The sequence below is a fragment of the Equus przewalskii genome, chromosome 15 (genome assembly GCF_037783145.1).
Source record: "Equus przewalskii isolate Varuska chromosome 15, EquPr2, whole genome shotgun sequence".
Classification (NCBI taxonomy): domain Eukaryota; kingdom Metazoa; phylum Chordata; class Mammalia; order Perissodactyla; family Equidae; genus Equus; species Equus przewalskii.
This window is the reverse complement of record NC_091845.1, coordinates 8,846,636-8,873,396: the sequence shown is the minus strand read 5'-3', so window position 1 is coordinate 8,873,396 and position 26,761 is coordinate 8,846,636. Positions and strand designations below refer to the sequence as shown.

The following is a 26,761-nucleotide window of genomic DNA, read 5'->3' as shown; positions in this document are numbered from 1 at the left end:
CCTACCAGGATGAAACTGAGTCTTTTTCCGCGATATCAAAAGCCATGAAAGACTGGAAAAAGGAAATAACTTTCTCAACAGTGATTCCATTTTGTTTTAAGGCTGAACAGCTCCCTCTTAGAAATATCTCCTGTTTCATTAATATCTCAAACTTGGGGAAGTGACAGTATAGATCTGTGGTTCTCAGACTGTAGCGTGCATCGGAAAGAGCTGGAAGTCCTGTCGGGCTGTGCCTCACCCCCGAAGTCTCTGATTCAGCGAGCGAGGCCCAAGAATGTGTCTCTCTGGAGAGTTTCCAGGTGGTGCTGACTTGATTGCGCAGCCGCCACTGGGAACCACGGCACGGATAAATCCGGCACGTCTTCCGCAACCTTGTTTAAGTGAGTCCCTCCTTCTCTGCCCTCCACAAAGCCTTCCTTGCCCTCTCTGTCCACATTAAACTTCTGCAAAACCAGTCACTTCTTGTCCAGCTCACTGATTCCCAGTCTTTTCACCCAAATCAAACATGTTCTTATTCTCCCTTCACAAATCCCATGCTTTGAAATACTCTTTGTCTATCAAACAAAATAGATGTATCAAATAATAATTCATTTCCCCATGTTTTATTAATCAAAGATGAGGGTAACTGCCAATCAGAGCTTCCAGTCAGCATGGGGTAACTGGTGTTCCTACACTGAGTTGATATAATCCTAGCCCAGAGCAAAGAAGCCTGATGTTTTAGTTTAATTAGCCTGTGCATCTCATCTCTGGTAAATGCGAGCTCTTCTGGTTAGTCTTTTTGAAGTACTGAAAATAGCTCACAGGCACCCCCTCCACCCCCCATTACTGCTATCTGAGACCCTCGCGGGCCTGGGAAGCTCAGGTTGAGACCACCTGGTATCTATCACTCATTTGGTAATTAATCACTGATGTCTCCTGTCATTTCTTCTTTTTTTTTTTTCCTTTTCTTTCTCCCGGAAGCCCCCCAGTACATAGTTGTATATTCTAGTTGTAGGTCCTTCTGGTTGTGCTATGTGGGACGCCACCTCAGCATGGCTCAATGAGCGGTGCCATGTCCGTGCACAGGATCTGGGCCCGTGAAACCCTGGGCCGCAGATTAACCACTGAGCCACGGGGCCAGTCCCTGTCGTTTCTTCTGTTGTTGTCCATTAGAGCACAAAGGGGCTGCATCCGACCCTTCCTTGTAAACTGTAAGTACCCGGCTCAGGGCTTTAGAATTCGCAGCTGCCCAAAAAAACAAAAACAGAAACACTATTTGTTTCATTTACATTTGACATACCACAATTGCATCCAGGGGAGAGCAACACAATGAAAGCATATTTGCAGTAAAATAGACCAGTATTGTAAACAGGAGAGTTAAACTCAAAAGTTACCCTTTGGAGGAAAATGAGTCAACCAAACAATTGATTTCCAGGGTGGATATAGAGACTTGAGAATAACTACTTGCCCGAGTAAGTTCACCAGGATGTGTTTCCACTGGATTGCTCTGCCTGGTGCCTCCTGGAAGGCTGGGGAGCGGGGAACATTTGTAAGGAGTCTAATTAAATCACAAGCACACAAACTGAGGACTTGGAGTGATGGTGAGATCGTAATGAATCAGAAATACTCCTGCCTTCCTCAAGAGTATGTGACTCTTCCTTTTTCTGAAACTCTGCTTAAAACTCTTGTCCTCGGGGAGGCCATCCCTGGTGGTGATTACCACTAGCCCCCACCCCCTGCCCGCCTCGCCTGATCCTGATCACATTTTATTCTGAATTCCTTTAGCAATATGAACTCACTGCATGTTGCATTGATATTGCTATCTAAGCTTTTTCAAGTAAGTGTGTATATGTGTGTGTGTCTTTGAGAAGGCTCTCTTCTTGCCTTCAAGAAATAGCTCCCCACCCACCTGTGACAAAGACCTACAACTCAACTATTACAGAGTAATTTCCTTATTTGATAACCTTGCTACTCCAGGCATCTACGTTCAAAATGCCGATGACAGTAAGCTCTTATCCACCATTTCCACTGTTGGTGCCCCTTCCTGCCCTTTGCTGATGAACGGGATGCTCAAGTATTACTGCTAGCATTGCTTTGGATAGTCCTACCAAGGAAATTCCAAAGGAATCTTTTGACTACCGATGACTCCGGAAAAGATGCAAAAAGCGAGGTTTTAGATTGTTGATTTTAGGTTGTTGATTGTTCCAAAGACTTATTAGATTTAGCTAATTATACAGCTTATCAAAGTAAAAGATCTTCTGGGTGCCATGTGACACTCTACTCCATCATTCATGCCTGATTGAATAACATGGTTAAAAGCTGAGGAGCTCCTCCTTTAACGAAGTTCCTGCTCTGGTCTGTTGCTACGGCAACTTAGGGCTATAGTCCAAGATGACAGCAAATGTATTAAATATTGCAGCAAATCCATTTTCTCCCTGCCTTAGTGACCTCAGAGCCGAAACTGTATTTGATAGCATACAAGTTTAGAAGGAGCATTTGCCTGTTGTTTTTTTCTTTTCCGACATGGAAACCAATCATATTTATATTTTCTAGCACAGTGTCATCCATGGAGGAGGAATTGAAAAAATACTTGAGAGGAATTAATTATACATGGTGGACTGACCACACACATTTATTGCCTCTTTTTCCTGAGACCCCACTAAAATGGCAGTAAAAGAATTAAAAGGGAATATGTTCACATAGACAAAGAAAACAGGAAATGATACCACAATAGGCAAGTGATTTATATTCGTTTTTAGTTCTTTTTTTATTGAGGTAAAATACACATAACATAAAATTTACCATTTTAACCATTTTTGAGTGTACAGTTCAGTGGCATCAAGTACATTCACACTGTTGTGCAACCATCGTCACTATCCGTCTCCAGAACTTTTTCATCTTCCCAAACTGAAACTCTGTCCCCATTAAATAATAACTCCTTGTTCTCCCCGCCCCTCAGCCCGTGGTAACCACTATTCTGCTTTCTGCCTCTACGCATTTGACTGTTCTAGGGACCTCATATAAGTGGAATCATACAATATTTGTCCTGTTGTGTCTGGCTTATTTCACGTAACATAATATCTTTAAGGTTCATCCATGTTGTAGCACGTCAGAGTTTCATTCCTCTTTTTTCCCTTACTAAAGCAGATTGTATTTTATTTCCATCTCTATTGAGGTATAATTGACAGAATTTCATTCCTTTTTGAGGCTGAATAATATTCTGTTGTATGGAGATTCCACACTTGGTTTATTCATTCATCCATCAATGGACATTTTTGGTCATTTCCACCTTTTGGCTATTGTGAATAATGCTGCCATGAACACTGATGTGCAAGTACTTATTCAAGTCCCTGCTTTCAAAACTTTTGTGAATATATCCAGAAGTGGAATTGCTGGGTCAAATGGTAATTCTATGTTTAACTTTTCGAGGAACCATTGGACTGTTTTCCATAGCATTTTACATTCGCATCAACAAATGTGCAAAGGTTCTAATTTTTCCACATCCACCTCAACACTTATTGTTGTTGGGTTTTTTTTTCTTTTTGATAATAGCCTTCCTAATAGGGGTGAGTTAATAACTCGTTGTGACTTTGATTTGCATTTCCCTAATGATTAGTGATATGAAACAGCTTTTTATGTGCTTATTGACATTTATTCCATTCATTTTTAAAAGATGGAAAGTCCATGGAGGAATGGAAGTCATCATAGCAGAACAAGGGTGGAGGTGGGGGACGGGGGCGGGGAATGAGAAGCAAACTGATTTGTCCCACCAAAGCTCTGAAAGATTCAGGCCCTGATGAGGGGATGGACCAGGGTGAGAATCAAGGCTGAAAACATCCCCTGCCCCACACCCAAGCAGTTACTCCTCACCCAGGAAGGAAAATGGAGTCTTAATCCCTGGGGAATCTGAACTGGCGAGGCCCTAGGTTCCAGTATAACTGGCACAGTAGCCAGCAGAAGTGAGGTAAAGTCTGGAGATGAGGAGACTCCACAAGTGTGTGTCCTGAGCAGTAGGAACTCCAGTCCTCTTCCTCAACTCTGCTCCCAAAATGCAGGCAATTTGTATTGCTCCTGGATAGAAGATAAGAAGATTCTTCTCATAAGAAACTGAACTGCCCCAGGGGAAGAAAACAATAGATAGTGGCATTTGGCTTTCCCCTAAGAAAACAACAAGATCCCCACTAAAAACTCAAGAGTGAAGCCCTCCCCTTGACAAACGCTGCCTGTGCACACAGGGTTTCCAATCAGCTTTTGTGCCGTACTCTAAAATACGAAGTGATGACTCGGGATCACCAGACAGTTGAGGAAAGCCTCCATCACGAAAGGCAAACCAAGACAAAACCAAGGGAAAAAAAAAACTGAACTAGGAAGAAATAGATAATGCCAGGAACGGACGAAAGCTTCAAATAAAAACTGCAATTTTATTCCCAGAGAGTTGAGAGAGAGTTAAGAGAAGATATTCCATCCATCAGTTACAAAACAAAGCAAAACAAAACAAAACAGGAGACTATGAAAAATAAAAAAAGCCCTTGAAAATTTAAAATGATAGTCAACACAAAAAGTTAATAGGTTGGAAGTAATACAAAGGCAAGATGATGGAAACTAATAGGGATAATATAAAGATAAAAGACTTAGGAAATCAATTGAATTAAATGTCCAAATAAGAAAACAGAAGATAAGATTGTCCAAGAAATAACTTAAGAAAAATTTCCTGGACCTGAAGGACATGAGTCATCATTCATGAGGACATGAATGAAGAAAGATCAATGACAAGTTTCAGCATACCGGGGACACAGAGACAGACTAGAAGTGTCCAGACAGATAAGTCATATACAAAGGAATAGGATTTAAAACGGTATTGGGTTTCTGAAAAATGACCCTGGGAGCTAAGAGGACAATGAAACAATGCCTTCAAGGGAAAATAATTTGCAACCTGAATTCTATATAGCCAAACTGCAAATCCAGACTAAGGGTAGAAAAAAAGACATTTTCAGATAAGAAAGAACTCAGAAAATGTATCTCCCATGTACTCTTTCTTAGAAAGCAACAGAAGGAAACATGTCACCAGAACGAGAAAGTAAAACAGGACACTGAACCCAGGAAACATAGGCTCCAACCTAAAAGAGAAGCAAAGAGAACTCCCAGAATAACTAAAGGCTACAGAAAAACCTGTGTATACTGGAGCAGGAGGGCTTCAAGGAGGAGAGCTCCAGAGGGAGCAGTGTATTCATTTGAGTGGGTATGAAAAACCACTGATTGGCCATGAAAGTTCTAATAGGAAAGAAAAGGACAGGTACATAGAAAATAATGCAAGTAAAACAAATGAAAAAATATTATCAACTCCAGGAAAAACAAAAAGTTATACAAGGAAGGAAATATAATCACAGTATGCTTTTTGGCTTTGTAATGGATAATAATTATATAAACATAATGATTAATAAATATTGATCTAAAAAATTATTCTTTGATTATAGGAGTTTGCAGGAAATGGTAGAGGGCAAGTAACAGATAGGCAATTTTATCTCAGATAACAGCAAATCAATAGGCAATTTCTAAAATTGATAAATCAAGAAATAGTAGTATCAGTATTTTCTTCTGATATATATCAATAAATATCTTGATGGTTGCAACTGAAAACTTTTGGGAAAATGATGGCCTTATGAGTCTTCTCTAACTTGGATTCTGTTTCTGGAAATGGTATAAATTCGTTCTTCACCGGGTTCCCAGAGGCAGTGTGGAAGCATAATAGTTAAGAGTACGGGTTCTGATCCAGACTTCCTGAGTGCTCAGCTTGACTCTGCCGCTTCTTGATGGCAAGGTGAATTTGGGCAGGTTAACTCACCACTCACCTCAGTTTCCCCGTATGTAGAAGAGGAAACATATAGTATCTACCTCACAGGATTATTGTGAGAATTAAACAATGCGTATAAAGCACTTAGCATTCTGCATGGCGAAGCACACACATTCATACAGTATTGTGATCATTATTATCATTCCTGTTTATGGGTCTATCCAGATACGCTACCCCTGCCACCTTTCAATGTCCTTCCAGAAACATCACTATGATGGAGTTATAGGTGAAAGATGCAGAACAAGTAACTGGAGTTCAATTCCTGCTCCTCAAGCGATAGATAGCCAGATCCGAAATGCAAAGCTATGCAGCCTTAGTTTCTTCCTCCACCTTACGATTTTCCTCCTCAAGGTAAGAACTAAAGACAATTGTGGGTAATAGTATAAGGAATAGGTATAGCAGGAGTCTGAAGTCAGACTCAGGTCGAGTTCTGGCTTCCCACCTGTTAACTATACGGGTACATGCTAATTACTTGATTCTATGGGTTGAACCGTGTCCCCTCAAAACTTGTATGTCGCAATCCTAACCCCAGTACCTCAGAATGTGACTGTATTTGGAAACAGGGTCTTTAAAGACGTGATTAAGGTAAAAAGTGAGGTCATCTGGGTAGGCCCTAGTCTAATAGGATTAGTGTCTATACAAGGAGAGGAGATTCAGACACAGACACACACAGAGGAAAGACCACGTGAGGACACAGGGAGAAGACAGGCATCTGCAAGCCAAGGGGAGAGGCTTCAGAAGAAACCAACTCAGCTGACACCTTATCTCGGACTCCCAGCCTCCAGAACTGTGAGGAATAAATTTCTGTTGTTCAAGCCGCCCCGTCAGCGGCACTTTGTTACGGTGCCTCCAGGAAACTAATACACTTGATCTCAGTTTTCTGAGATCACTGTGAAGATTAAATTGTGTAGAAAGTACTTATCGCAATGCTTGGCACATAACACGTGCTCAATAAATGTAGGCTGGTATGATTATTGTGTTATTATTATTATTAAAACACAATTACTCTGGTCTTTCCACAGTAACAAAAGAGAGAAACTGAGTGACCAACTCAACCAAAATTATCGAAGCTGTTATGACTTCATAATTCATCTTCAAGTCTTCAGTCTTGCCTCTTCAATCCACCTCCACAATGCTGCCAGAACATTCTGGAATAAAAATCCGACTGTGATATCTAGTATACAAAGACGGCCTCAAACAATTCCACCCCTCCCCATATGCACATGACTCTCCTCCCATGAGAGATGGACCTCATGTCGCCTCCCTGTGAATCTGGGCTGTGCCTGTGACCACTTTGACCAGTACAATACAGAGGAAATGACATCCTGAGACTTCCGAGTCCGGGTATTAAGGAGGTCTGGCAGCTTCTGAGCCACCAAGAACAGGCTACTCTGCTGGAGAGAGCAGTCCTGGGGAAAGGTCCAGAACGACAGAGAGAGAGAAGCCACATGGAGGAACAGGCAGGTGCCAGACATCCAGCCCCAAGCTGTAGCCCCAGCCACCATCTCACTGCTACTGCATGAGAGACGCTGAACCAGAGCCGCAGAGGAACCACCTGGCCGAGCCCCAGCCAACCCACAGAGTCGTAACCAAATTTCCATACCTTCACGAACTGTGTGACTTGGCAAGTTACCCAACCTCTCTGTGCATCATTTTTCCCATCTGTAAAGTAAAGATATAACAGTATCTTCCTCAAAGGACTGTTGTGAAGATTAAGAAACAATATGCGTAAGACACTTGGACAGTGTCTGGCATAGAGTAAGTGCTCAAGATGTTGCCTACCGTCACCATCACCATCATCATCGTCATCATCATCTTATCCTGCCTTCTCCAGCCTCCCCCCTTAACCACTGCCCATGTGCACTCTGGGGAACAGTCATACTAAAATATTTTGTTCTCAACACATCACACTTCACAACTCTTTACCTTTGTACATTCCATTCCTTCTGCCTGGAATGTCCTTCGCCGGCTTTGTGTGCCTGGAAAACTGCCACGTCCTCTGCGAAGCCTTCTCAGATCTTCCCCGTTGGTGCGGTGTCTGCCCCTGTGCTCCTCAGAGCACCCAGCTCTTGTCTCTGTGGAGGGGCTTCCCAGACTTTGCCAGCTTTGTGGCCCTGTCTGTCTCCCCAGCTAGACCCTGAGTCTTTTAAGGACAGATCCCATACCCGATTCATGTGCCAGCAGAGCGTGGCTCATAAAAAGGTCGTAATACATTGAGGCCGGCCCAGTGGCGTAGTGGTTAAGTTCATGCACTCTGCTTCGGCAGCCTGGGGTTCGCTGGTTCGGATCCCAGGAGTGGACCTATGCACCGCTTATCAGGCCATGCTGTAGCAGGCGTCCCACCTATAAAGTGGAGGAAAATGGGCACAGGTGTTAGCTTAGGGCTCATCTTCCTAAAAAACAAATAATAAAGCTCTTAATACATGTTTCTGGAAGAGAAGGAGACTGCTTTTAGAGTACTGGTTCTCAACAAGAGTAGGGAGCAGGGAGGGGAGCAACTTTGTCCCCCAGGGGACATTTGGCAATGCCTGAAGACGTTTTTGGGTGGCACACAACTGGGAGTATGCTACTGGCATCTAGGGGGTAGAGGCCAAAGACACTGCTAAACATTGGACAATGCACAGGACAGCCCCCCCAACAAGGAGTCATCCGGCCCCAGTAGTACTGAGGCTGAGAAATGGTTTTAGAGGATCACCACGTATGGTCTCAAGAGACAGCCAACTGACTGAATGTGCGTATGCTCAGTGGCCTGGACGCATCTCCCACCCTCGTTCCAGCTCAGCCCTCTTCTCAGCACTTCTGGATGCTGAGGCTCCTGGAAAGGGTACTAAGGACAAGCAAGGGCTTAAATCTGGTCACCTTCCTTCCTGCTCAATGTGATCTTGATCAAGACCCTCCCCGCATCAGGGTCCTGTTTTCCACATCCTGTGGTCCCGTCCAGCCCTCACTGACATGCTTTGATTTTGCAGTTGTAGGTTGGTGCCTGCTGTTTCTTTCTTGGCTAGAAGATGTCAATGCTGCACAGACTCTCTCACGTGCCAAGAGAGGAAAAATCCCTGATAGTCTGGCCTGAGTCACTGAGAGCTTGTGTTACATCCTGGACCGCCCGGAACTGAACTCACGTGCCTGAGGCACAGGCTCCCCACCAGCCCAGGTAGGAGGCCCGCAGGCTGCAGGAGAAGTAGGGTGGGAGAAGGTGGCCCTCGAAGGCCGCGTGCCTAATACACCTCCAGTCTGAGGGACCTCTTTGTCGGTCAAAGCACGTTGTGTCTTTGCTGGAAAGCAGGGAGACGTCTATGAAATCTGCTCCTCCTCCCAGGATGAGAGTGGTAAGAAACCTCACCCCACGGAAGGACGGCTTCTGTCAGAGATAGGTCCTGCAGAGGTGCATGAGCAGAGCCAATGGCCGGGGCTCCTCTGGGGGCTTTTTGTTGTTGTTCCTAACTGACTTCAAGAGGAGATAGAACAGTGCAGTGGTAAAAAGCCCCAGCTTTGCATCAGACAGGCCTGAGCGCGAGTCCCAGTTCCGTCACTGACTGCGTGATCCTGGGTAAACGACTTAGTCTTGTCTACATCTCAACCCCGAGATGGGAACAACAATAGTGTCCACATCATAGGGTTGTTCTGTGTTCATTGAGATGAAATCACAGGCTTAGCATTCTGCTTTGCATAACTGCAAGTAGATGGCAGTTATTATCATGAAAGGATGTTATACGATGAGCAAATAGGTGGGGAGTATGATGAATCATATTGAAATTCTCGCATAAACTCCTATATCCAGGCAGGATGCTGGTGAGTTATAACCCTGAGAGCTGACACTTTTATAGCTCTTACCACATGCTTACAGCTGTTCTAAGTGCTCGACACATGCTAACTCTATCCGCACGAAGACCCCTGGGATAGGTGCTTTATTATTCCCATTTTATAGATGGGAAAATGAGACACAGAAATTCTCCAGTTGCCCAAGGCACACTGCTGGTTAGGGGAAGATGAGGGTTGGGACAAAGGCGGTTTGGCTCCGAGGTCGCTGCCCTTAGCAGAACACACACTGCCCCTGAGTGACTCTAGAAAAGGGTTAGAAGTGGGAGGAGTGGGGGCCTCCCCCAGCGTGTCTCAAACCCCTCCCCTGTTCCCAGATACCTCCTCCAGGCCCAGATAGCACAGCCTTGCAACTTCCCAACAGGGAGGCACCTAGCTTTGCAAGGGCGCGTCCAGAAGTGGCTGTGGGGACACGGGAATGGGATGCCCCATGGAGGTAGGAAGCAAATGAGATTTGGAATTGGGCAAACTGGGACTCTGCCCCAACACCACCTGGTGACCATGGGTGACTCCGGGCCCAGAGGCATACTTTCTCAGAGCTTTATTCCTCTCCGTCTAAACCGAGGGCTTAGACACGCTCAGAGGACCTGTTAACTCTAGCATGCTAGGTTTTCCGAGCGAGAAAAGGCTGGTCTGGGGCTGGGGCCTTGGTCAGATCTTATCCCAGGGGAAGAGCGCCACCTAGTGAGCCATCTCAAGAATGTCCCAGAGCGTTGGGCGGGGACTCAGGAGATCGGGTGCCTGGGGGCTGCTCTGCCCACATTCAGCTGTGCGGTCTCTGGCAAGGTGCTTCAACTCTCTGAATCCCAGGATGCTGATTGGTAAGATGACAGCCCAAAACTAGCCAACGATGATAATATTTATAATGGCCAACATTTCTTTCCCTTCACATTTTCTCACCACTTTATTTTGAAACAGTAATGGGTTATAAACCAACAGGAATGGTAAATTTTAGAAGTGGTATAATATTTGTTCTGGGCACTCTGATAAGTTGTAACATCGCCTCTATTTTTTCCTATTTTTTTCTTCACATTTTTTTTTTGTTTTGCTTTGTTTTTTTTTTTTTTTAATTGTGGTAAGAACACGTAACATGAGGTCTACTCTTTTAACAGATTCTAAGTGTACAGTATAGTCTTGTTAGCTATAGGCACTGTTTTGTGCAGCAGATCTTGAGAACTTGCTCATCTTGCATAACTTTCTACCCGTCGATTTAGCTAACGCCTTTTGAGTATTTATTACATGATAGGCCCTGTTTTAATATTACGTATATTAGCTCATTTAATCCTCCAAATAATCATGTGAGGAAGGCACAGAGGGACTGCACAGCTCACTACGTTAGTCCATAACTGATGCACCAGTAAGAAAAGTCTACAATGTCCTTTGTGAGGTGATTTACATTTGATCAACATGACTTCATTGAATCCGCTCAACCACCCGTGAGATGGATGTTATCTTTGCTTTAGAGTAGAGAGACAGAAGCCCACCCAGTCAGCACATACCTGCCCGCTGTGTGCCAAGCCCTGCGGTAGGCCCTGGGGGTGTGCAGGAGCGGGGTGCATGGCGTCGCATCCTTGCAGAGTTCTCTGTCTGCCAGGAAAGGGAGACCCCAGTAAGTACCCACAGGATGCATGTACGCTATGCAAAAATCTAGGAGCCGTAGCAGCATCACTTGGTCTGGGAGAGAGAAATGTCACAAGTGGTTGTGCCCAGGGTCACATGCTCCTTGTCATGGGACCCAGCGCACTGTTTCCAGACCTGTTTGTCCACCCCAGCTTCCACCTTAGCATCTGAGCTCCTGTGTCCTAATCACCTTGGTAAACCCAGCAGCCCACAGAGGGGCTGGCACATGGTGGCTGCTCGACAAATGTTCGTCCAGTGAAAGCCCCTCGTCCTCCTCCACGCCCAGATGCCCTCCCTCCTCTCTTTCCTCAGACCTTCTTTTCCTTTCCAGTAATCCACAGAGATCAGGACAGTGGCTCCCTAGCCCAGACTCCTGCCATAATTCTCCAACTCAGAGAAGTTCAACAATGTTAACTATCCCCAGTACAACCGAATGAATGTGTTGTGGGGGAGACCGGGGGGCTAACAGTGTCAGACACGGACTTTGTGCTGAGCATTCTGTCTGTATCACCTTAAATCTCCCAGCCCTGGGAGGCAGGTAGTAAGCAGCAGGGCTGGCATTTGAACCCGGCAGCCTGGTTCCACACCTTTGTAACCACGTTCGCCACGTTCTACTGCCCTTTGGCATTTTCCTCCGAGTTTCAGTGAGTGGCCAGTGCTATGTTAGCGAGGGACAGAGCTCAAAGCCTGCCATTCAGGCTTCTCCCCCACCACACTTGGACCTTTCTAGAATCAGAAGATTCTTCTGGAAGCTCCATGTCACTCCCTGAAGGCCACAAAGCATCTTCCCAGGGTTTCCCATTTCCAGTTTCTAGCCCCTTGTTCCTGAAGAAACGCCTAAGGATGCAGAGGTTCAGGTGCAGGCCACTGGGTTGAACCAACTAATGACACTGACCCCTGAAAGATGTACTATTCTCTACCTGCTTGCCTGGGGAATAAAGCCAGTGAGGATAATAATAATAATAGCAACAACACTGCATGTCCTCCTCGGTGCTGGCCTTCCACTAAGGCCTTCTCAAACTTTCGCTCGTTCAGTCCTTACAACAGCCTTCAGAGGTACGTACTATTTCATCCCCATTAAGTAAGGGTCTTGAGAACAGAGCTCTATCAGTTTAGGCCTGCCAGGAAGCTGACACTAAGACAGAATAGACATGTGAGAGACTTATGGGGAGAAACACCTAAGAAGGTTTAAGGGGGCAGGAGGAGGAGTGGGCAAGAAAGCCTCTGACCCTGATGCAGGTCTGCCACTTATGGAGAGAGTGAGGCAGGGAAGGACTGAGGGAGGAGCCCAGGCTGCAGCATGCTAGTCCCCTCACCAAGGCCTCAGCATGAGCCAAACCCCTCCCACGAGGTTCTCTCTCAAAGCTGCTCAAGACAGTGTGACCCCATGGCTGCCACAGAAGACTCTGTGTTCCCTGCTGATCCCCAGCATCTAGAAGAATGCCTAGCACACTGCACTCAATAAATACTTATTGAATCAATCTGTTACCTGAATTAACCCCCTTTTATGGGTAAGGAGACTAGAGTGCAGAAAAATTGAGTGACTTGCCCAAGGTCACACAACTGGTAGGTAGCCCAGCCCAGATTTGAGGCCCGGTTTTCTCACTCCAAAGCCCACACACTGAAGGCCATGTTCCTCCATGCCTTGGTCTTGCCCCCCTCCCTCCTCTTTCCTTGCACTGAGCACTCAAACATTGCCTGGCTGTAATATCAGGACTTTTTCTGGCATTTTTTTCACTCACTCAACCCCCCACTAATTTATTCATTCGTTCAGCAAATATTTCGCAGGTACTACACAGGATACGTGGGTGACACAGACCAATAAGAAAGGTCCCTCCATTTGAGAAACTCAAAGTCCAGGGCAGGAGGCAGTCACATCACAAGGGATTAGTGCACAATGTGACAAGTGTTACAATGGCAGTGCACTGCCAGAATTAAGTCTCAGGGCCGAGAAGGGCCAAGAAGTGGGGCAGAAGCCCACATAGTCCCAGCTAGCTTCTGTCACTGCCCACCTCGCCCCACTTCCCCCAGCCAGGGCACCAAAGTTCTGCAGGGGGTTTAACCTCTGAACACACAGGCCAGCCAGGGGTCATGGGGGCTGGAAATGCTGCTAGTATGAAATCACTTTAAGGAGGTAATGTACCAGGTACTTTAAGCCTGGTAACCATGGTTACTCACAATTCAACTCAACAATGCGGAGGGAGATGGGCAGCCCAGGAACCCACCACAAAGCTATTCAGGTGGAGTTTTAGCCAACCAAATGTAGGCTACACTTAAGGAAAAGATTGAAAGAGGCCTTTAAACGTCTATCATACATTACTTCAATACCATTTAGAATCTCCTCCTAAAGGTCCTGAACAAAATGGATGTCAATGATCAAAACTGCCAAGACAGGAAAAAAAAAAAAAAAAAAAAAGCCTACACAGATGGTATCTTCAGCAAAGTGGAAACACGTCCACAGCAGAGAACAGGAAAACCTCAAGGGTAGATTTGAAATCAGAGAATCAAAAAATTACTTCATCCTACTTGCAAACATTGGAAACAACCTAAATATCCATCAAAGTAGGATTGAACAAATTTGCATGTTCACAAAATGGGATTTTAAAAAGTCAGGTTACAGCACAGTCTTGTTTTGCATCATGCATGTGTGTGCACTGAGGGACATCCGAAGGCCGTTCACTAAAATGTTAACAGGGGTGCCCTCTGGATGGTGGAATTTCAAGAGAGTTTGCACTCTTCTTTCCACTTGTCTGTGTGTTTGGATATATATTTTTTTAATTTTTATTGAGTTTATGATAGTTTACATCCTTGTGAAATTTCAGTTGTACATTGTTGTTTGTCAGTCATGTTGTAGGTGCACCACTTCACCCTTTGTGCCCACCCCCCCTTTCCCCGGTAGCCACTAATCTGTTCTCTTTGTCCACAGGTTTAACTTCCACATGTGAGTGGAGTCATACAGAGATTGTCTTTCTCTATCTGGCTTATTTCACTTAACATAATTCCCTCAAGATCCATCCATGTTGTTGTGAATGGGACGATTTTATCCTTTTCATGGCTGAGTAGTATTCCATTGTGTGTATATATATATATATATATATATATATATATATATATATACACCATATCTTCTTTATCCAATCATCAGTTGATGGGCACTTAGGTTGCTTCCACGTCTAGGCTATTGTAAATAATGCTGCAATGAACATAGGGGTGCATGAGACTTTTGGAATTGCTGACTTCAAATTCTTTGGATAGATACCCAGTAGTGGGATGGCTGGGTCATACGGTAGTTCTATTTTTAATTTTTTGAGAAATCCCCATACTGTTTTCCATAGTGGCTGCACACCAGTTTGCATTCCCACCAGCAGTGTATGAGGGATCCTTTTTCTCCACATCCTCTCCAACATTTGTTACTTTTTGTTTTGGTTATTTTTGCCATTCTAATGGGTGTAAGGTGATATCTTAGTGTAGTTTTGATTTACATTTCCCTGATGATTGGTGATGATGAACATCCTTTCATGTGTTTATTGATCATCCGTATGTCTTCTTTGGAGAAATGTCTGTTTGTGTCTCCTGCCCATTTTTTGATCATGTTGTTTGATTTTTTGTTGTTGAGTTGTGTGAGTTCTTTATATATTATGGAGATTAACCCTTTGTTGGATATATAACTTGTAAATATTTTTTCCCAATTAGTGGATTGTTTTCTTGTTTCACTCCTGTTTTCCGTTGCCTTGAAGAAGCTCTTTAGTCTGATGAAGTCCCATTTGTTTATTCTTTCTATTGATTCCCTTGTCTGAGAAGACATGGTGTCCAAAAAGATCCTTTAAATACTGATGTCAAAGAGTGTGCTGCCTATATTTTCTTCTAGAAGTCTTATGGTTTCTTTAGGTTTCTAGAAGCCTTTAGGTCTTTGATCCATTTTGAGTTTATTTTGGTGAATGGTGAGAAAGAATGGTCAATTTTCATTCTTTTACATCTGGCTGTCCAGTTTTCCCAGCACCATTTGTTGAAAAGACTTTTTCTTTTCTTCATTGTATGCCCTCAGCTCCTTGTTTGGATAGTTTTAAACAAGCATCAATCATTTATAAAATCAAGAAAAAAGTATATGAAGTTATTTTTACTTTGAAAAACAAAATAATCAGAAAAGCTCTGAAATGATCCAAAGGCCATGGACAACAAGGAGATAAAATGAAGACCATGGTCCAGGGAAGTCTGTCTAAAATGTTTTTTTATGAACATTTAACAAAGGAAGCAATTATGACGGAGAGCCAATTGTTAAATGAGTCCCAATGAGTAGATTTCAGGGTCGTCTCTAGAATGTTTGTAGTGACTGCAATACCATGTGCCTAGCACAGAGTAGGTGCCCAGCAAACATCTGTTGTCTGAACCAATGAACCATCACGTTGGGAGATTACCAGTTCCTCGTAGTTATGTCTCAGTTCCTTTCAAATTCAGGTGAATGGCATTGGTTGACTTGATGGATTCACTAGACCTCATTTCCTTCGATTTGCAGGGTCAGTGGTAACTCCAAAATTGACACCTGGGGGCAGCTTAAAGGCAGCAGTGTAGTTGGAGATTCAGCCTGGAGGCTTGTCTTGAAACTGTGTTTGCACAGTACCTTAAATTAGACTGAGATGATGCCAGTTGTTCGTATCAACGGAAGTGGAGGCTGGTGGAAATGATGGAGAACCACAGTCTGCCCACGTGACCCCTTGGCTCTACCAAAGCACAAAGCTAGTCAACCAGATCACAGGCATGTGGCCAGCATTCGTGGTCTGGCCTCTCTCCACCACTCCAGACCAACCCCACAGCCCAACAGTCATGTACACCCTTGCCCCATTCTTTCAATGGGTTTAGAAACCAGGGCCCCTGAGCCTCTAGGAATCTCACATCCTGGAATTCACCTCCTTGTATGTGGTTCCCTCCCATACCGACTCTCGGCTCGGCCATGTGGCTTGCTTTGGCCAATGGAATATTAGCAAACGTGATACAAGTAGAAGCTAGATAAGTGCTTATGCACCGGGGCTCATCCCCTTGGAATGTTCCCTTTTGGGACCCAGTTGCCACATAAGAAGGCTGGACAAGACATGTGAATGATGAGAAACCGTGTCAGGAGAGAGGCCCAGCCATCCTAGTGTCCTGCCTTAGCAGCTACATGAGGGACCTCAGGTGAGACCAGCAGAATAATTGCCTAGTCAAACCATAGAATCATGAGAAACAATAAATTGTGTTAAGCCAATAAGTTTTGGAGTGGTTCCTTATGCAGCAGTAAATAACTGAAATAGCCTCTGATCCCTATTTCCCTGTAACCCTGTGCTGACCTCAACTGCTACTCCTCTCCCTGGTGCTTACTCCACTCCACCCACACTGGCTGCTTTACTATTCCTCAAATACACCAAGCCCCCACCTCAGGGCCTTTGCACTGCTGTTCCACTCACCTGGAAAGTATTTTCCTGAGACACCCACATGGCTTGTTCACTCATCTCCTCCAAGTCTACTTAAATGCCACTTTCTCAATGGAGTCTTCCCTCACCACACCATTAAAAATTGTCACCACTTTCCCTGTCAGTCCTTATCCTCTTTCCCTGTTTTTTTCCAGGCCAGATCAAGAATGTTGACCACATATCGACTTTTAATATAGCTTATAATTTACTTATTTTATTGCCTCTCTCCACCCATGTGACTATAACTCCTTCAGGGCAGGGACTTGTGTCTGTCTTGTTCACTGCTGTACCTCCAGTGCCGAGAACAGCCCTTGGCACTCAGTAAATAGTTGTTGAATGAATGAATGAATGAAAATACAGGATAATAAATGTGATGCTCAGTACATAAAAGAGCCTACAGGAATACTGAGGAGAGATGGCTAACCCAGTTGTGGAAGTTAGGCAGACCACAAGAGAGTGGGAAGATGTTCGGGACACAGACCCAAAGAAAAGACACATTCCCTGCTCTGGTGGGCATACACAGCAGGAGAGAAAAAAGGGTCCATGCAATGTAAGAGATGGAACACCGTGCGAAGCTTCTGTCTTAGTGTAGCCCTTCACAAGATGTCTCCAGCCTGCCGCTCCTCGCCCCACAGCTGAAGGGTTGTGACCCCCTACCTCCAAGTCCGGTCCTGCTTTGACTTGCCAGGACAGACCTGAGCTGAGACGGCAAGGACCGCTCCAGCACCCCTCTACAGAAATCAGCATCGAGGCATCCCTTGTCAGGGCAGGGGCCAGGGAGGGGGCCTGGCATTGACTCCGGGTTCTGATGACCAGACTCCGACCTAATTTCCAGCACCTGGACCCTCATCTTGGCAAACTCCCAGCACCTTTGGACTCTGGACCTGCCTTGGCATGACCACTTTTATCAAAGGAAAACCCAACTCAAACTGGCTTAAGCACTAAGGAGATGTATTGGCTGCAACAACTAAACACAGTAGCCGGAAGTAGGTCTGGCCTCAGGAACAGGGCTAAATGATGTCATCAGATGGGTTTCTCTCCATCTCGTAGCTCTATCTTTAGCCAGGTTGGCTTCATTCATCCTCATGCTTCTCAAAGGCCCCCAGCCTCCGCCATACTTTGGGCTTTCACCTCAGGGTGTCAAACTAGTTGATGGGCCTCCAGCCCCACCTTTTCCCAGTCTTAAGCACCTGCCTCTCTCCCACCAATCCCAGAAAAGTCTCTGCTGCATTTCATTGTCTATGGCTGGGTCATGTGGCCCATCCCTAAACCAATCACTGTGGTTTCTCCCATGCTAGGAGTGGAAGAAAGGATATGATGATTTGATTGGCCAGGTGGGGACTATGTGTTCCTGGCCTGGAGCTGATGGTGGAGGCTCAGAGGGATCCCACAGCAGAGAGGAGAAAACGCAAATCTGGGCTGGCACCAGGAGGAAGGGGCACCGCTGCTGGAGGGGCAGACAATAACCTCTTACTCCAAGTTTAGTCCCACCGCCTGGCCTCTGGTACACAGCGAAAGAGAAAAATAATAGTCCTTGATTGAAGAACGTTTTACACCTTCTGCCACGGTCTACAGAATGCAAAAATAAACGGTGAGATCTTAGCTTTTATAATGAAATGAAAATCAAAGATGTTCAAATATATTTAAACCACTGAAACACATGGAGGCCTAAATGATGACAATGATTTTTCAATATAATTTGCTTTCAGGATTTAAAGAAAAGAATGCAATGCTATTAACACACACCTTTGAAAAGGTGGGATTAAATTAGGGAAGGGAAAACAGAGATGAACGACTTTATTATTATCAAAAACCCATTTCGACAGCCTCCAAAAGCTGTCGGAATTCCTCTCTGGTGATGCAGATTTGCTCTGTCACATATTTCATCAAAGTGGGTCACTGGCTAGAGCCAAACATTTTTTTTTTAATGTAGTGATTTGTCCCATATGATTTTTTTTAATGCTGGATTTTTAAATTGAGCCAATATTTTTGTCCAGCTGAAGAAATGGATCAGATACATTTGTTTAGAAATCAGCTATCCTAGCAATTTCTAAAATTATTAAGGGAACATTTGATTTAATAATTCTTCTGCTCCTTAACTACTCCCTGCTAAGCATCTTAAGGCAGGAGAGGAGGTTGAAGGCAGGTCTGTTTTTTTTAAAGCCTGAGAAACTGGGGCTTCCCTACGTTACAGAGCACAAAGGCCTATTATTCGAGGAAAGGGGCCAGGGAGGCAGAGCGATTCAAGTTTGTAGGCCGCCGTGTACTTCTTCCTTTCTCCTGCCAAACGAAGGCTCACCCCAGTCCCAAGTGGACCGCAAGCAGGGCAGTCCTCTGTGCAAAAGTGAATGCAGTCGAGGAAAAAGAAACAGCGGCCAGCCAGGAGAGCCTGGGGAGCGCTCGCTACACTTGAATAGAGCCAGTGAAAGGGGCCTTTGCTGAGCTGCCTGCGTGGGGGCCACTCCATTCACGTTCCCATTGTAAATTCCATCTGTGTGCTATCATTTCCTGACCCAGAAACGGGGAATTGTTTTGGCCGTAAATTTCCCTAGGACCTTTCCTGGTACTTCGTTCCCTCTGAAGTTCCCCGGCACTTTGAGATTTGGTAAAGCTTTAAGAGCGACGGTGTTTGCCTGTGGTTCCCTCTCCCCATTTACGAAAGGGTCTCCTTCCCCTCTCTCTATTTTCTTTCTAGAAATTGGATCCTCAATGAAGCGAAATGAAACTGGGATGATCATGAGGAAAACTCTGGAGGAAACCAGAAGCTCTCCTGTCCTCATATGAGAAGCTTAAAATGTCTGACTGGCTTAAAGCAGAAGCTAGTCGAGTATCAAACGGTCACTTGACTGTGTCTGAGTAAGTCTGAGAAACTGAGGGTGTAAGTAAGAAGAGAAAACAGAAAAGATGGAGAGCAGTGGTTCTCAAACTCCAGCATGTATCAGAATGACCCAGAAGAGTTTCTGATTCAGTAGTTCTGGGGTAGGGCCTGAGAATGTGCATTTCTTACAAGTGTCCACTGGTGCCAATGATGCTGGTCCAGGGACCAGACTTTTGAGAACCCTGATGTAGGGAGTGGCTGTACCACACCTCAGACCTCAAGCAGGACATTAGATATATTCAGAGGCTCAATAACATCTGGATTCAGACTCAGTAAACATAGTCTGGTGCCTACCTACAGACACAGACTAAGTGCTTTCTATGGTAGTGGTCACAGCTCCCAATCTCTCACACGGTTATACACAAAATAATAACAATTTTATAATTTAACTTTGCTTTTAACCCCTATTTGACCAGAGAGGTAAAAATGTCACCACAGCTAATTTGATGTCTTCCTCTACTTTCAGGGAATGCCTCTGGTTCTCGTGTTTATGGAGAATCATGGCGAGGGGCGGTGGCGAGGAGTGCATTCTGCCTTGCTGTCTTCTGTCCATGCGGTTGTCAAGTAAAATCACCATCACCTTGTCTGGCCCGTAGGCTTCAATCTTCACTGATCATCACTGACATGTCCCTCACCCCCAGGCTGCATGACCCCTTCCAGCCTGGCGCCATTTCTGGGCCACGCTGGGACCCCAGAATCTGCTGGCCGTGTTGGTTCTGTTCCCCAGGGCTCTGCCCAGAAAGCAGCGCTCAGGGCCCCAATCTCTCTTGGGGACTTGCTGCATCTCGACTTTTATCACACCCGCTCTGTCTCTTCTCCTTCCCACACTTACCTCCCCTCCTGTGCCTAGAACAGTGGGATCTTTGCTAGCCTGCGGGAGAATCTCTCTCTCTCTTCAATCCTCTTGCTCTCACTCATTTTGGCCATGCCCAGTGTGCTTGATGTCCCCCTATGAGCTTTAGGATTTGAAAACCAAAGCCAGAAAAATTCCTATTTGTTTTTTCTGCTCTGACATTTCCTTCCCTGAGACGATGAGCACAGAATGGCCTAGCTGCTTAATGGGGAAAACTGCATAAATGGAAGATGCTTAGAAGGGAAAAAATAAATTAGTTTTAAATACACACACATGTTAGCATTTTAGAATTATTATCTATAATTATCTTGCAATATCTGCATTCTCGTGTTTCATCTTCAAGGCAATCCTGTAAGATAGATATTATTCTTCCCATTTTACAGATGAGAAAATTGGGGCTCAGAGAGATTAAAAAGCCTTGCCTAAAGTCACATATGCCACGTTTTGAACTCTGTGCTCCTGGTTCTGAATCTGACGCCAATTCCACTGTATCTCAGCTTGTCCTCCAAAAGAAGAAAGGGAGAGAGGGAAGCCTGTCAGTGGAGAAGGCATAGCCCAGGATACTGATCAGTGGATGTGTGTTAGGAAATTATTTGGCCCAAGAGACATTATTAAGCCAAGACATGGGTGGTAACAAGGCAGAGTAATAAAATAAACCAAGAGACAGGATGCAAGGGAAGTAAGGGGTTAACAGGTTTGCAAATACCAGAGACTAAGGAGCCAAAAGGCCCAAAGTCAAGGCCACAGGTCAAGGAGTAGTTATTTTCCAACTACAAGAAACAGGTTAAGACTCCAGAAAATTAAGACCAAAAGCAAAGTGCTCTGTGCCCCTCAAACCCTAAACTGGCCAGGAGTCAAGAATGCAGGGAGTCACAGAAGTCATTGAAGGCATCAGCAGCCAAGAGCTAGACCTTAGACTACGAAAGGGTGCATTTGCCCTGTTAGTTGTTCTCATGGGAAACAGAGCTGACAAATTGGGTAGGAACATGATTGTGAGTGAGGACGCAGCTAAGTGGAAACCAGGACACAAATGGGAGAGCAGAGATTAGAGAGTCCTCGGGGTCAAAGGCGTGTCATTGTGTTCAGGGAACATCTGTTGTCTTGTCGAGCATGCCCACTTCTGATAACAAAGCCCAGCTCATCTTTTTGAGGAACAAATTCCCCCAACCTTAGTTCACAGGTTCAAGAAGGACTGACTGCCTACTGGCCAAGCCAGGATTCCATGACACAGTGAATGGCTCAGGGGTGAGTACATGATCCAAGGTAAGCCAATCAGTGTTGCTATGGGCTGAATGTTTGTGTCCCTCCCAAACCATATGTTGAAATCTTAACCCCCAAAGATGTTGGTATTAGCTAGGCGGGGCCTTGGGGACATGCTTGGTGTTCTTATAAAGGACACCCCACAGAGATCCCTCACCCTTTCCACCATGTGAGGACACAGCAGGAAGGTGCCATCTGTGAACCAGGAACCAGGCCCTCACTAGACACCACACCAAATCTGCCAGCACCATGGTCTTGGACTTTTCAGCCTCCGGAACTACGAGAAATAAATTTTTGTTGTTATAAGCTACCCAGTCGGTAGTGTTTTGTTACAGCAGCCCAAATGGACTAAGACAAACATCAACCTTGGCACTTTTCTGGAGCTATAGGAAAACAGACAACTTGGTCTCCTGGGCTTGGTAAGCCAGTGAATGAAGCTTGGAGCTGATGCTGTCCATCTGGACTGCCTCCCAGGGAAAGTGAGCCTGAGAATAAGGCCAACAGCACAGGAGGTAGGGCTACAATAGAGAGGCAGACCAGAAGAGAAAGGAACTGCATCCGCGGCTGGCCCTGTGGCCAAGTGGTTGGGTTTGCGCGTTCCACTTCGGCAGGCCGGGGTTTCACCAGTTCAGATCCTGGGCGCAGACATGGCACCACTCATCGGGCCATGCTGAAGCGGCATCGCACATGCCACAACTAGAAGGACCCACAACTAAAATATGCAACTATGTACTGGGGGAATTTGGGGAGAAAAAGCAGAAAGAAAAAAAAAGAAGATTGGCAACAGTTGTTAGCTCAGGTGCCAATAAAAAAAAAAAAAGAAAGGAAGAAACTGTATCCTAAGAACATTCTTTGAGGCCCTGGATCCACTCATGACAAATTCACCCCTTTGAATTTCTCAGTTAAGTGAACCAATAAATTCCCTTTTTTGGTTATCTGTCAGTTTCTGAAAGGATCCTTGCTAATTTAATTCACTGTGCATAAAAATTTGCACTGAATAATGAAAATATGGGCAGAAGCACTGTAGGCACAACACTGTTTTGCGGAATTACATGAGGAATAAACCCTAACCACATTTCCCCTCAGCTTTTTCTGTTAGAGATCTTATCTCTGGGTCTGGCTACCTCTCACTGACTAAAGGAAGTTGTGTTTAAGGCCCAACAAAGGGCAGAGAGGTTAGGATTCCAAAGTAGTTCTCTCCAACCAGCAAATATTTACTCTGGGCATGCTGGCTATAAGGCTCTGAGCAGTGTTAGCTCCAAATATTACCAACAAAAACACTTTCCAACACTTAATTATTCATAGTGCTATATGAGGCCCACACAAAGAACATTGCACAAACACATCTATGTCCAATATGTGCTTAACATCTGGTAGTTTTAAAATATGTCCACAAATTATTTGAGGCTCCTCCCTTTAAAAAATGGAGTTTAATTTACTGCCCCTTGAAAACGGGCCAGACTTCGTGACTCATTTCTAAGAAACAGAACGTGGTGGAATGGATACTCTGTGACTGGCTCTCTCGCTGTCTCTTTCTCGCGATTCTAGCCTTTAGAAGGAAGGCACCACATTTCGAGGATGCCAGGCCACATGGAGAGGACCCATGAGGCTGTTAGGCAACAGCCCCAGGTAGGCCCTCAGCCAACAACCAGAATCAACCACTAGACAAGTGAGTAAACAAACTTTCAGATGACTTCAGTCCCAGCCTTGAAGTCTTCCTACTGAAGGCTCCCCCAGGTATGGCGGAGCATGGACAGCCCTTCTGCTGTGCCCCGTCTGAATTCTTGATCCACAGAAATTATGAGAGATTGTAAATGATTTTACTATTTTTAGGCCACTATGTTTTGGATAGTTTGTTACACAGTGTTAGATAACTAACACAAAGTCCAAGAACAAAATAGCAAATGGTTATTAGCTTAAGTGCTAACTCTGATCAACTAATAGTCGTCTGCAGAAAGCTGCACCAGGGCTGAGCAGGAAAGAGAAGATGGAATCAAACTGGTGATATCTGCCATGAGCACAGAAATGGGAAGTGACAGTATTTGTGTCTTTTATTTGCCAACCCTGGTCTAAGACATCTGACTACAGACCCAGAAAAAAATACTCAAAGAGGGAAAGGGAGAAAAAGGCAGGTAGAGGGGGTGGCAGAAAAAGCACTCGACTTAGAAATAAGACACAAAGGTTCAAATCTCAGCCACTTAGCAGCTGTGGGAACTTAGGCAAGTTGATGAACTTCTCTGGGCCTCAGTTTCCTCATCTGCAAAATCATGGGGTCATTGTGAGGGTTAAATTAAATTAAATCATGATGCAAATGTCTGGCAGTAGGTCCTCAAGCAGTGGGAGAGTGGTGGGAGTCCTGGCTGAGCCTACGTAAACTTTGGATGTGTGGGATTGATGTGAGGTTGATTTGACTTTTAAAAACAGCAATAAGTCACAGCATTGAAGGCCTTCCTGAAGCTGTCTTTCCTCCAGTGCATTCTGTGAAAACTAGCTCTGCAGGAGGTTAACAGCACGTTCTCTGAGATATTGGTTCTGTGGGATCGTAATAGGTTTTACACAAATAAAAAGAATTTATTTACATACACTTACCAACTGACCCGGCAATCCCCTTCCTGGACATTTACCTTAGAGAGAGAAAAATTTGTGTTCACACAAGAACCTGTGCATGAATGTTTGTAGCAGCTCTATTCATAATTACAAAGACTGGAAACAACTCCAATATTCCTCAATAGGATAAACAAATTGTGGTACATCCATGTCATAGAATCCTACTCAGCAGTAACAAAGACCCAACCATTGATGCCATGCAACAGCATGGATGAGTCTCGAAGGTATTACTGAATAAAAGAAGCCAGTCTCAAAGTCTACATAGTGTATTATCCCATTTATGTGACATTCTTATAGAAAGAAATGCAAAAAAAAGAAAACTATATTGGTAGAGAACAGGTCAGTGGTGGTCAGTGGTTGCCAGGGGTTGGGCAAGTAGGGGACATGACTAGAAAGAGAAAGCACAAGGGAGTTTTGGGGTGTGAGGAAACTGTTCTGTCTCCTGATTGTGGTGGTGGTTACATGAATCTATAAATGTGTGAAATTTCATAGAACTGTACACCAAAAAAAGTTAATTTTACTGTATGATATTTTTCAAAGTAAAATTAAAGGAAGAGTTCGCTTAAGTTTGGGAAGTTTTGGATTAAAGTGAAATAGGGTGCCTTACAACAGGATTTCTTGGAGACTTTAACATGCTTTAATCACATATTTAATTTAATACATATTAGTTAATTTAATGTAACATTTATTAATCACAAATGAGCATCTGTGCTTCTCAAAGATTGGAAGAGAATATGCAGCATTTCCCTAACTTATCTGACCAAGAGCATCTCGGGAGCCTGGTGTTTCCCAGATTCACTCTGGGGAAATTCAGATCTGGTAACAGGAGTGAGCTGGTGCCTTGAAATCTGGGATCCTGGAAAGACGAAAATGGCAGGTTGTGAGGCAGGTACCACTTAACACTGCCGTCTCAGTACCGTATACGATAAGGATAAGGAGTTTACAAATAATGAAAAGGAATAGGTATTTCTGTGGTTTTTAAAATTTATTCTGTTTTGTTTTGTTTGTTTTTTGAGGAAGATTGGCCCTGAGCTAACATCTGTGCCCATCGTCCTCTATTTTATATGTGGGACGCCTGCCACAGCATGGCTTGATAAGCGGTAGTGGGTCCGCGCCTGGGATCCAAACTGATGAACCCCAGGCCACCAAAATGGAGCATGAGAACTTAACCGCTACGCCACCAGGCTGGCCTTCTAAAATTTTTCATATATATCAAACTAAAAATATACACAAATCTCTCTCTGTATCTCTCAATCTCCTTCTCTAAGACATACTTACCCATATGTGGTTATGCATTGACAAAAAGTCTAGATTCTAGATAAATTTCACCAAAAGATTGGCAGTGGTTAAATCTGGGTGGTAAGATATTGGATAAATTGAAAGATTTTTTCTCTTTTTGCTTTTCTATATTTTCCGATTTTCCTGCAAGGAATGTGAATTACTTGTAAAACAAGCAAACAAAAATAGCTAAGGATTTTAAATAAGAAAATGAAAAAGTAAAACTAGCGATGATTCATTTGAATACTTACCATGTGCCAGGAACCGTGCAAAGAACTTTCCATACATTATCCCTCCCATTTAATCCGCACAATTTCTAGGAGAGGCACAATTACTGTTCCCATTTTAAAGATGAAGAAATGCGACTTGAGCAATTTGCCCAACTAGTATGGTGTGAATTGACTTTGAAACACAACTGCAGAAGCAGACATGCTCACCTCAGCTACTCCCATAGGTACTCCACTTTGGGGACAGCTGACTCAGTTGGCAACTATTTAAGACTCAAAACCCAGATATGACCACCCTTCCCAGCCTCAAATATCCTAATAATTTTCTCCTAGATAAGCAGCCATGTGGTAGACAGGAAAACTTGGCCACAAGACTTTTGGGGCTCCTTCTTGCAAGAGGTCGATTCCCCACTCCTCAAACCTGAGCTGATCTTGAGACTTGCATTGACTGATAGAATATGGTAGAAATGATACTGTGTTAGTCCCAGAGGGCTTGCAGCTTCCACGTTCATCCTCTTGGAACCCCAAAACTGAAACCAGCAAGCAGTTAGCCATTGATGATTAAGTAGCAAGTAACTAAAGTTTTTTTCCTTTTTGCAATTACTGATTATAGCTTTTAGCTGTTCACCCGCCCACTGCTAACCATGCTGTTTAGGCAATATGCTGTCTGACTCCCACTAGGTTCCTATGGATAACATCTCCCTGGCACCTGGGTCATCATGGTAATGGGTGTTTGAACTGTTTTTCAGGAATTAGAAACCTTTGTCCACTTCAGGCTGATTGAAACCACCGACCTGTCAACTGGGCTGGTGCAGATGTCTGACAAATGACCTTTTGACGTCAAGAGACTAAAAATTCCACCCTCAGATCATGCTAACACTGCCATTTTGTGAACATGCATCCTCTGGAGAGGTATGACGTCTGACCACACTTGTGCATGTCATC

General features: G+C 44.5%; 1 long non-coding RNA gene across 3 annotated transcripts in view; it reads right to left on the bottom strand.

Annotated features, from left to right (window-relative positions):
• Positions 1-2,721: 2,721 nt before the first annotated feature.
• Positions 2,722-26,761, bottom strand: part of LOC139076099 (uncharacterized) — a 76,620-nt gene continuing 52,580 nt past the window's right edge. For 2 of the 3 annotated variants that reach the window (XR_011527368.1, XR_011527370.1), the window contains 4 exons: positions 11,149-11,236; positions 7,757-8,173; positions 7,434-7,492; positions 2,722-6,978 (listed from right to left, as the gene is read on the bottom strand). This is a non-coding gene — a long non-coding RNA (uncharacterized lncRNA). Of the gene's footprint in view, positions 6,979-7,433; positions 7,493-7,756; positions 8,174-11,148; positions 11,237-24,293; positions 24,329-26,761 lie in introns of all 3 variants that reach the window. The other variant, XR_011527369.1, reaches the window with a different exon arrangement.